This window comes from Anomalospiza imberbis, chromosome 5, assembly GCF_031753505.1.
Source record: "Anomalospiza imberbis isolate Cuckoo-Finch-1a 21T00152 chromosome 5, ASM3175350v1, whole genome shotgun sequence".
Taxonomy (NCBI): Eukaryota; Metazoa; Chordata; class Aves; order Passeriformes; family Viduidae; genus Anomalospiza; species Anomalospiza imberbis.
Window position 1 is genome coordinate 41845059 of NC_089685.1, and position 12127 is coordinate 41857185.

The 12127-nt window shown below is 36.3% G+C and overlaps 1 long non-coding RNA gene across 1 annotated transcript; it reads right to left on the reverse strand.

The window, feature by feature from the left end:
* Positions 1 to 1651: 1651 nt before the first annotated feature.
* LOC137474998 (uncharacterized) lies at positions 1652 to 9703 on the reverse strand. Its single transcript, XR_010999619.1, has 2 exons — positions 9541 to 9703; positions 1652 to 3128 (listed from the first exon to the last, which is right to left on the reverse strand). It is a non-coding gene; the product is annotated as an uncharacterized lncRNA (long non-coding RNA).
* Between the last annotated feature and the right edge of the window lie 2424 nt (positions 9704 to 12127).

Consider the following 12127-nt stretch of genomic DNA (forward strand, 5'->3'; position numbering starts at 1 on the left):
AGACCAGTAAGATCTGACAGTAACCTTGATATACAAGCAGACAAGGGTCATCTCTGAATGGGTTTATGCCTCTCAACAAGGAACTGAATGTATTACTAATATGAAAGCTCATCCTGTAAATCTAAATATAGTTTAGATGGGTAAGGAGTAAAAATATGCTACAAACTAAAAATGTATTTCAGAAAAAAACACATTCACACTAATAGAGCAGTTTCCATTCACTAAGAGGAGAAGTTTTGTACATGTTCAAGTATCGCATCATAAAAGGTTAGTTCAGATGTAAATTCATATATCATTGCTTCACATATTGCTGTAGTCTAACCCTTAGCAGGAATATAAGTCAATGTAACTTCATCAGAGGAAACAGAGGCACACGTGTTTACATGCTCAGCAGCAGCAGGAGCAGGATTGTTATACTCTCTTTATATTGCAGCAACTTAGATGCGAGTCCTTGCCTATAGCCTTAGTCACAAATATTCCATGAAGGAAATGCAGGAGTGTGTGAAGGTCATTTCAAATTATGTTGTGACGTGTAGAGCACACTCAGTCTTTTTTGCTATATTCAGTAGGCTTAGTTGTGCCAAGGGACACCCGTCCCACATGAAGTAGAGCAGCTCCACAGAGACCACTGGTTCAGAGGCACAGTGGTGCCAAAGATTTCCAAAAATATTGATGTAGCTGCTTGAATGAAAAGAAGCCATTATCAAAGAAGCCATATCTACTTGGAAAATATTTGTCCTTTTGAAATCTGGATTGTCTGAAGTTGCTTCATACACACTGATCTCTTACACATTCTTAATAGAGTATGTGGCATTTCACAGATGTTTCCCACCAGAGGCATATTGACATTTCAGAGATTGCTATAATAATAGTAAATGATTGTGAGCTAATAACGTCTCAGTTTCACTTAGCTCTTTTGTAAAGCCTATTCTTGACGAAGCTATTCTAAATTCAAGCCACTAGAAAGGCAAACAAGCAACATCTGGTTTTACAAGGCAGGGACTGAAACTGTTGCAGGAGTGGAGTGTATGTATTCATTCCTGCTAGCGTTGTTTCCACAATTTTTTTGTTTTCTCTCTCTCTCTCTCTGTACATGGGGCTTACTAATATTCAGGTACAAAAGAACTTGTAAAAACATGAATGCTATATATTTTAAAGTGCACACATTTTCATTTAAAGTGTTTTGTTTCATATAAGAACTGGGAATGCTTAACAGCATTCAATAAGAAGTACTTCAGTAAGATCCAACTCATCTCCATGCAGGAATGCTAATGAAGAGGCAGCCGATTAGAGTACTTTTTAAAAAGCAAATCCTTTGCAATTGGGACCACATACACTTGCACTTATCTGGTGTCAGTAATTCTGGAAGTAATATTGGAAAACATGCTAACACTAAGATTATAAGGGATTTTTGTGGTCAGACCTGCAATATAGAATATAGGAAATCTGCCACTTCACTAGCTGATTTTAATACCTGTAATAAAAATAGAGAAATATCTTTTATAAATAGGCCCATTTGTGTTATAAGATTGTGAGAAATGCTATTCTACAGCTGAAAAATAGGTCCACTTCTTAACTATGTTAACTACTTTTTAAATTGTATCTCCCTTCTAGGCTAGATTTATTTAATATTATTTTCCATTACAGACTGTTACACATTTGTAGGAAAGATTGAAGAGCTGTGTCTTCTAATCTTACTGTTACAGGAATTTATAGACTATATTCCCGTACCTTCTTCCTTTCTTCAAGCAAGTTAAATGGACTGAGCTTCTTGGGCTTTATATTATACAAATATTTTCTAATTCTTTATCATTCTTATGGCTCTTTAAAAAGTTTTTTCATCCAGAATGCAGGTAATGGAATAAGAGCAATTGTGGGAATGCCATCAAGGGAGACAGAAGGAGAAAAGAAGAGGCTGGCCTTGTATGTATTTTGGATTTCCTTTATCCTTATATCTGTGTATATCCTTCGTCAGAAATGTGCTCCAAATCACATTTTTTCATTATGACCTGAGCTTTCTCTGGCATTTCCTGGTATGACACCAACTCTTTTCCAAAGTCAGAAGGGTGGAGTTTCTAGAACTTGAAGTGTATTTGGTAGAGTTAACTGATGCAAGCTGTTAACAAGCTGAGCAGCAACTGTCCACTCATCTCCATCCCCTTGACATAGCTAAATTTTGATAGAAATGTTAATAATCAATACTAAGGAGAAAGTCAATGTAGGCACACAAATGAAAGGCAGCAAGAAAACAGCTGTTTTTGTATACCAAATGAAAATGTAGCCAGTGGTGTGTAATTGGAAAGTCATGGTTTCTTGTTGGCCTCAGTACACCTACTTTTTGGCTGCTTGACAGTCAACAAGTTATTCAAATTACTCTGTGACCACTAGTCCAACATCTCTATTGCATACCACCTCAGAATTTTTTGTATGATTGAAAACTTTAACTGATTTTTTTTTCTTGAGTCAATAAGAAAAATGTAAATGGAAGACAGCTAAAATTCCTGTGCATTCTTCCTCATATACTCTTTAAGAATATCTGTGCTGAAGAAATGAGACAACAGCAATTTTTAGAACAATAACAATAACATGTCAGGAACTCAGGCTGGCACAGTAGAACAATTCTGCACTCCATTTTGTTGTTCAAATTATGTCAGAACCCTGTTCTGTTGTCATATGTCATCAGGTTTTGCATCAATTAAAGTCTAAAATAAACAAGTCTTTTTTAAAGCATTTAGTCATTCCTTTACTTTCTATGTATGGTATAAATTTTAGGCACCTCTTTTGTGCCTGACCGCTGTTCATGACAGCTGTTAATGAATGAAGATTGAGTAGCAAATATTTCTAGCCAGCCACCAGTCAGCTTCATTGTTAATTGTAGGAAGAAGTTGAAAACAACTTAGCAATTTTGGTAAATGAGGAGGAGAATCAATAGAGAGCATTCATAACTATAATAAGGCAAACGTCATTAAAAGCTTTATCTTGATCATACTGCCTGCTTTCGTTTGAGTTCTCCAAACAAACAGTCCATGTGTTGCATTAGCAGCGCATCCATCCCAGCCCTCTGGCTATTCCTGTGCTGAGCAGGGGGCTGGCAGACTGCCGGCTCTGCCAGGGACAAATTGGCATTCCTTAAGGAAAAAAAAGGCAATGGGTATCAATCATTTACTGTTTCTAACTGAAAGTGGAAAATATTTCATTAAATAATGCAGTAGTGTTATCTTTGAAACCTTTTATAAATCATAAAGGTAAGTCACAGAGACCAGTGCATCAAACACACACAGTTACACAATGCTGAAAAACATTGAAAAAAAAGAGTCAATGCAAGTAGTTCTAGTTGTTTGCCTTTTGCCATAGGCATCCTTTATTAGAGTAAGATCATCTCTCAAAAAAATCTGAAGCCTGTTTGCAAATGTTCTGTGGAAACATTTTCCATATTAATATTTCATCTACTTTTTTATAAACTGCTGAGACCTTCAGACTTAATTCACCTTTGTTAATCAATGTCCTTTTCATGAGACTATAGCATTGCTGTCTGCTTCTAAATGTATGCAAGTAAAATCAGAGGTTATTTGTCTGAAAAGAAGTTTCTGAAGATATTTTATTAAAGAATTTCTGGAATTTATTTTAAAGCTAATGCAAAGAACAAATCAATTCTGATTTCAATCGAAGAAAAATATTGAATTCTCACAGGCTACTTTTTAAAATCTTTTCTTCAAAGACTTTTTCCAAAAAATCCAATATCCCACACATTAATCACATAAAAACAAATCCTTGCCACAGCATACAAGTATGTATGTCAATGATCCAAGTATTTTGACATACAAATTTTGTGGTAAAAAAAAATCAGATACAAATTACTTGCATATTTTTGTTTTCTTATTGTTTTAAGCACATTAAATAAAGAAACAACTGATGTGTGTTCTCATTGTATCTTAACCAAAATATCAGTTGCAATAGATATGACTTTATTATGACTATGGTTATACAAAATATATAATCAATAGCCCTCACATTAAGAGAACTTCTAAATTGATGTTGCATACATATATACATATCTATGATGTATAAAAAACTTGAATACTGCCATGGTTAATTTTTACATGTTTGGTCTAATTATATGCAGACTGTAAGGCTACCATTTTCTATACATTAAATATTTTAATAGCTTATGTACTGTAACCATTGGGTGGTTTTTTAGAGGGGGTAGGGACTTGAGATGCATTTTGAGTTGAATAGTCCTTGCAAACAAGTAAATCAATGAAAAGTTGTGTGGATATATGACTCTTAATGCCAACCATTGATTTTAAGATTAATTATTTTTTTGCATGAGTGTAAGCATTTTCTAACAGTAAAATCCCAAAGAAGTCATTCCTTCTCTGTAAAAATCAGTGGCATACAGCAAAAATACCAGTACCAGCGGTTATTTGTACTTTGATGTACAGAAGTGTACTTCTGTGTGCAAGTAAATAGTAAAACAACAAACAGCAACTTGTTTGGCAGAGGCAGATGCCAAACACTTCCCTTCCTTCAGGTCCTTCTTTCCCTTTGGTTGTAGCTGTGTTTCTGATGGGAAAGTTACCAGTTGTGTGTCTCATACCTGGATCGTAGAGAGAGCAAACTGCTTTTGAGTTCAAATTGTCAGCACTCAGCTAGGAAGTGAGGTGTTCTGGGTGAGAGACTAAAAGTAAGATCTATTCATTTGTAGCTCAACAGTACATTTGTCTTTTCAGCCTTGTGCCATATATGCTTGTGCTCACTCAGCCTCCTCCCTCCCCCCCACCCCGGTGGAATGGGGGGGGACAATCAAAGCCTAACATGTATGTTGAGAAAAGAACCATTTAATAAATGAAAATAAAGTAAAATACAACAATAATGGTAAAGAATAATAATAATAATTGTAACAAAAAGGGGGGAAACAAGTGGTGCACTATGAACTTACTCACCACCCACTGATTGATGTCAGAATCCCCTTCCCAATCCCAGATTGGCCACATTCCCTGCTAATTCCTCCCAAGTTATATGCTGGGCATAGTGTTCTGTGGTGTGAAATATGCCTTTGGTCAGTTCATCTGCCCAGCTATGTTCCCATCAGTTTCTTTTGTGTAGTTCCTCATTGGCAGAGCAAAAGGCAAGGAAAAAAATCCTTGACTTAGGATAAACACGACTTAGCAACAAACCAAAACAGTAGTGTGTTATCAACATCATTCTCATTCTGAATCCAAAACATAGCACTGTAACAGCTACTGAGAGGAACCTACCATATCCTAGCCTAAATCAGGACAATGCTACACCTGCCTCCAGTAGAAATAACACTGGGATAAGTGCTCTGCCCTTCTCTTTTTTGCCTGCAAGACATGAGGCTGCACTGCAGGCCTAGAGCTGGGGTGCCCTAGGAGGAGTAGGGACCAGGATGGAAGTAGAGAAATTGGTGCTGACAAAGCCTGCCTCCAGCAGTCTCCTGCCAGGCAGGTAAAGGTGGAAGGATAAACTTTACCCTGTTGAGAACTGGCTGTGCCCACTACTGATGAAGAATGGCATGAGGCTTACCAACACAAACCAGCCCCACCCTAAAAATGGTGCTTTCTAAGTGAGGAAAACATAAATTTCCACTGCTGCAGTAGGGTTGGCTCTGGCATGCAGTGTAGCTCTATTCTGACTGAATAATAATATCTTTCAATACCGTCTGCAAGGCCCAGCTGTTGAGGTGAGAAAATATTGGAGTTTTGTTCTATTTTCAGTGTTTTCCCCTCTGTATTAACAATCTGAAGTTGCTGTTTTTCAGCAAGCATATTGTTGGGTTTTCAACTGACACCAATCACCTTGAGATTTCATTTGAAATAATGTTATACAGTGGAATTCCCTTTCATTCTGACAAATGGTGGAATTGAATCAAGATTTACTGAACTCTGCTAAACTTCTGAGGGTTTTTTTACTTTTTTTTTTTTTAATTAAACAGCCATAAGCTGCTAGAATAGACTTCTAGCTTTTCTTTGAGATGAGTGCCAGTAATCTGTGTATTTCAGCACATAACATCACCAGAAGTATTAAAAGGAAAGTCTTTCTAAAGGTGTTCAGTGACTCATCTCCCAGTGGTGTTGTAAGAATTAATTAGCTAATGCCAGTACAGCATTATATAAATGCTAAGTACTATTGTTGACAGATTAAGGTTATGAGTGCCAAGTGGCAACATGAGCTTTGTTATTGAGGGTTGCCTCTCATTCTCAAAGCAGAAGAGACCCCTCTCAGGAATGACATGATAAATCACTCTTCCTGACTTTTCAGCCTTTCTCTGTCACAGAATTACTGAAGATGACACAAGTCATACTGGGGGGTTTTGTGAGAGCAGTCCAGGAAGGAATTTCAATATGCTAAAAGTCAATTAGGTAGACGTTTCCTCTACCATTAACTGAATCATAGAGCAATATCACACAGAGAGAACTGTCAAGACCCATTTGCCTGCAGCTCAGCAACCAAGCGCTATGTAATCTAGGATCGATAAACCAAAACCTGGAAGGGGCACAAGGCACAACACTACCATTTTTTCTGTACCAGCCATTTAGAAACCTATGCATTTATGTTTCAGCCCCCAGAAGGAGTCCATGCAAGCAGCTGTAAATGTATATTCAGCTCATTTTCCAGTAACACAAGCAGCGATCATCAATCTTAAATGACAAGTTTTAGCCATGGCTACTTAACTACTCTGATTCAAGTAGCTGCTTTCCAGTGTGTTTATATCTTTATATTCTAGAGTGTACGTGCAGAGTTCTCTTCAATTTATATTATTTTAGCAAATAAAATCAGCAGAAGTGATGGATTGGTTAGTGAGGCAATTAAATAGGTTACAGTCTGCAAAAAAAAGTATAGTCATGTGCACATGAGTTATAAGCAATCTCTCTCTTTTTCTCTTGTTTCAGCGTACACAATGTGCTAAAACATTGCTAAAATTATTTGAAAACTTCCTGACTTTCAGTGGGCAAAAATAATGAGACTGAGCACCATGCAGAATCCAAACATGGCAAACTCATCATAAGTTACTCTCATCACTTTCTAAAAGTCTTAATTTTACATATTTTCCATGCTTCTATCTAAAGTTACCCTTTAACCAAACACTGAAAAATTATAGCATATGAGGCACATCAGCATATCTCATAGCAAAAGAGTAATCAGGTTTTAATTCTTTCTTCTCAGTCTTTTTGTCTCAAAAAACCTTTGCAAAAATGTAATGCATTAACAAAACCATTGCTTAAAATTTCATTTTACAAAAATTTCCACCATATTTTACCTCTACTAGTTCCCTGTCACAACAAAACAAAAAACAAAAGCAAAATCAAACAAAAATAAAAGAAAAAAAAAAACAGAGTTTGTTAGTCTAAGTGAAAGAAAACACAGATCAGACTAAATTTTGCCTGACAAAATAAAAGTGCAGATCAGAACTTACTTCTATGATTACCACCTAATAGGGTGCTCAAAAAGGGCAACTCAGGCAAGAAAACTGCATTAAAAGTACATACATAATAAATGCTTGCATAGAAACAGGATGTTAAGGCATCATCTGTGATGAATAAAAAGGCTCTGAGCAGAAAATAAGACATTGCAAAAATATAGACATTTTTCTGATCATTTCAGCCAATTAAAATATTATTGAAAATTTATGAAAAATAGATTAATTAATGCTTCCCTTTGGAAAATTTTCTGAAGGTAATCAGTTTCATCATTTGCCAAAAAATCCAATTTAACATTTCTTGGGTTTGTCTTGCATTCCTTCTTTCTCATTATGCTAGAATAAACACCCCTCCAGTAACCATTATTTTCTTCCTACTTGCTGTACTTAAACTCTGTAATTAAATACTCTGTCATCGTGTTTTAATAAGCTAAACTCTGCATCTTGACAGTCCTTCCATTTTCTTCAGTCTTTGAATTACTTCTGAGGCTTGTCATTATGCCCTGCCCTGTGCAGAACAACCCATACAACACAGAGGAGGAGAAGTTTTCCCCTGACTGCACTAATATATTTCTTAAAAGGGATTTATTTTACTACACAGTCCATGTTATTTTGTATGACTGCCCCACCCTCTACCCTAATTGTCATGCTGCCCCTCCTTTTATCATCCACAATTGAAGAAGCATTGCATGATTTGTGCAGAGTTTCTTCAAAGCTCCAGGAAAAGTATCTCCAGTGAGATGTAGCGAGAGCAATTCCCTCTGGTGATTGTTTTGGTGGGCTGCAGTTAGTTAGTTCTTAACATATGTAATGCAGTATATTTGAATTACCCTCTATAGCATTATTTTTTTTTAAAGAGAAAGCCAGGTATTACTGACTCAAGTATCCAGGATATGTCAAAACAGACTATGAGTTTGGTAAATAAATGAATTTTCATGGAAGTAATCTCCTCAGTGAAAAAAAAAATATAGTTGTTTGACTATTTTCTATAAAATAACATGGAGTTGTACTGATTATATTTTTCTATCAGTAAAATACCAGCTTTCTTATCATAGTGCCTGAGAATGACGACATGCATAATTCACCACAAATCTTGGGGTCATCTTACTTGACTTTTGAAAAACTGTTAAAATATTAGCACTCAGAATTCTTGCTTGTTCCTAGTATGCCAAAACTGAAAATTTAGTAGTCAGATAAGGGATTACCTCCACCTCAGGCTAGTGAATGCAAGGTGACTGGCTCTATACAGTTGAATTGCTAACCTAACATCAAATTTGAATAAACATTGCTAATACACCATGTTTCTGTGCCTCTTACCTTTGGTGTGCTTGTTATTTCCAATGTATTTCTGCAGAAAGTAACCCAGAGAGCTGTGCTCAAGTAATTAAGTGGTACAACAACATGCATAATTAAATACTCCATTCTCCAAGCCCAAAAATGTACAAGCACTGTTAGTCCACTGATTATTGCAATAGCTGTGCATATGGATGAGTGACTGAACATGAAAATACACAGATTTACATCTTCCTAATATTGTGGGGTTTTTCCTGCAAGAATTTAATACAAAAATTGTTTTGTCACAATAGCATCCACTTTTGGAAAATGGTGCCTATTCCCTGACTTTTATTTAAACTGTGTGCTCCCTATAATCCTGTGTGGCATTTCCTTGGTGCCAGGTTAGGCGCAACAGTCTCCACCCTTTTGATCTCCTTCAAAAATTCTCTTTGTCCAAATTTCTATTTTAAATCTTGTATTCCTGGGTTGCTGTGTAGTTCAATAATTGTGTATCATGACTCCTATCTGCACATGATTCACCTCAATTCATTCAAACAAAGCCTTTTATTGCCATTTTTTTCCTGGAATTTGTATGGCACACTAAACATGCTAGAATTAATTTAATTTAATGCACAATTTTGTTGAAAACTAGAGTGTTGCTATATGAGATTACTTGGTTGTGTGCAGCACAGTGACTGCCCACCACTTCTTTAGTTGGAGACTGGAAGTGAGGGCCTCTGTGATACATTACCAGGGGATGCAGGGTGAATGTTTTCAGGATGAGAGGAGGGAAACAATTTGAGGAATACTTCTGTATCACTCACAGTTAGCATGTAGGCTGCTGCCAAATGCTGGTTATTGTCTTCCTTCCTGAAGCAGTGAACACTGCAGCACAATGCTATTTTCAGCTCCTTGACAAGATGATTACAATGTAAAGTCATGCTGCGTGACCAGCATGCCAGGTGTTTGCTGTTCTAGCTCTGCTTTTATTACTTAGTGGATGAGAGAATGATGAAGGGAAGGATTGGAGTTACTTAGATTTTCCAACAGCAGGTCAGCTTAGATAGCTGGGCTATATTTACTCAATGCATTGGTATAATATGTCTGTCATTTTCCTTGTCTTACAAATAAAAATTAATTGGAACAAAATTAGCCAAAATAAAATGCTGTCTGTTTGGAATTTCCAAGGCAAAGTTTGCGCTCCTGGGAGGTTAAATAGTGCCAAGTTAGGTAGGCTTTCCCTGAGCAGAGCAGGTATTGAGAAGTTTGCAGTTGAGAAAACTCCCCAAACCACATAGCATTCATGCTCACAGGCACACAGGGTTGGAAGGCAGAAGAGAGATGTAGCACAGATACCTTTTCCTTCCAGGACTTTAGTCCCATGCCAAATCTATAAAAAATTATAGAAAAATAGAAAGAATGTATAGAAAAGAAGTATAGAAGAAGTATAGAGAAGAAGTATAGAAAAATTACAGATGGCCTTTGCAATTCTGGTTTTTTAGTATGATTTCTTTTCAGTAGGAATCTGAAAGAGATCAGAAACACCAGTTGAAAATCAAATAGCTGTAACAATTGATTACTAACAACTAACATGTTTTCTCCTGAATGTTTGTTTGTACCTCTGATCAAAAGGTATTATTCAGATTCTGATTTCATAGCAGCAAAATTTTCCAAGGTTATCCTGCAACTAACTAAGAAATAAAAATCTGTTTCAAAATACCTATTTAAATCAAAAAAGAGTCAAGTCTGACTGTGTTGTTGGATCCAGATACATTTTAAAATATCTGGCCTAGATTAGCAATTTCTGATGGAAATGGGTCAAAGAACTGTATGAATGGGGCAGCAGTAGATTCTTACAGTGATTTTTTTTAGGCTTAGGAGGTTAAATATGTGTAAGCAGTCCCAAAGGAAAGGAAGGATTGATGATATTAGCTAACAAGGACTTCAAAGAGTCTTTCAAAACTTTTCGGTCTAAAGGCAAAGTGATAAATGGCAAAATAAATGTATGACTCTACAGAAAATAAAGATACATATAGAAAATAAATTAGTCCCAAAGCCATTTGTGATAAAGTAAAATAATAAGAATAGTTTTTTTTTTTAATTTGGGTCACAAATCTTGATTGCCTTTGAAAGAAATTCCAGGGAAGTTTCCTCACAATTCTTAGCTTGAAAAGTCCTGTAGGTCACAAAATTATTACACAAGTTAGGAAAAAACCTTGTGTTGGTAGAGGCATCAGAGTAGAAATAAGCTCTATCGTTAGACTATGGCCTAATAAAACGACACCAATGACCCACTTCTCATTAACACAAAAAGCTTATTTAGATCAATTGTATACATTCAAAAGATCTCTGATAGTGACCAAACCAGATCAGCAGTGAGGCAGTCACAAACATGAACGGAGATTCTCAAGGCAGAAATAATCTACAATCTCAGTAAACAAGCAAACTTTTTTAAATATCTCAAATTTTCAATCAGCTGTTTTCCTGTCCCAACATTTAGCTACCATTTACTGTCTTGACATGTTTGTTGTCATAGGAGAAACTGTGATTTGGGGCAGCTGAAGTGTCTCTGATGAAAGCCTGTGTATTTGCAAAGAATGTACACAAAGCTCCATTTCCCTGAATGTGGTAGAAACAAACAGCAGAAGGTTACTTCCTTGCTCGGAAATCTAGCTTTCCATTTTCAGTAGGTACTCTACTCAACAGAAGCTTTTTGTCTTTGCTTTCTCCCTGGGCCACCCACATTGCCTATTTGTTTTATCCCAGTTTTCTGATTATTTCTAAAAACATAGCTCCTATCAGTTAATGTCTTAGTCAGTGAATATTTAATAATTTCTCAGAAAGTTCTTTGTTCTTCACAAATTAGTTCATACTTCAGCTTGTCTTTGTAAGATAACTGCCTGGGTGGTTGCGTCTATTGTTTTTAGCAAGTTTACTTCATACAGGAGCTTAGCTGCTGCTTCTTGTTTAGACTGAACAGAGGGTGCCCCCATAACCAGGGGATTAATGAGGCTTGGAATTTTCTGCAGATCAAAGACAAACTTTATGGCAGCCATTAACATCTTCCAGCACTTGAGCATAGCATTCTTGAGAAAAAAAGAAAAGCTTGTAATGATCAAGCTACAACATCACCCAATCATCCGTTTCTCCTCATTGCAGTATTTCCCTCAGGACATCATGTGATGCTACACTTCAGACAGAAAATTAAATGAAAAGGGGGAAAAATATTTTAAAAGATTTTTGACAGAAAATGAAAGCTGAAGGACATATAGCATAAACAAATAGACCTGTGAGGAAAGGGAGAGAAACAGTAGGATTGTAGATTTCCACAGATAAACTTCAGCATCTATGGGCTCTGATTTATATAGAGCAATAAATGAAAAATGATGGCTGCAGCATGCATTCTGATTT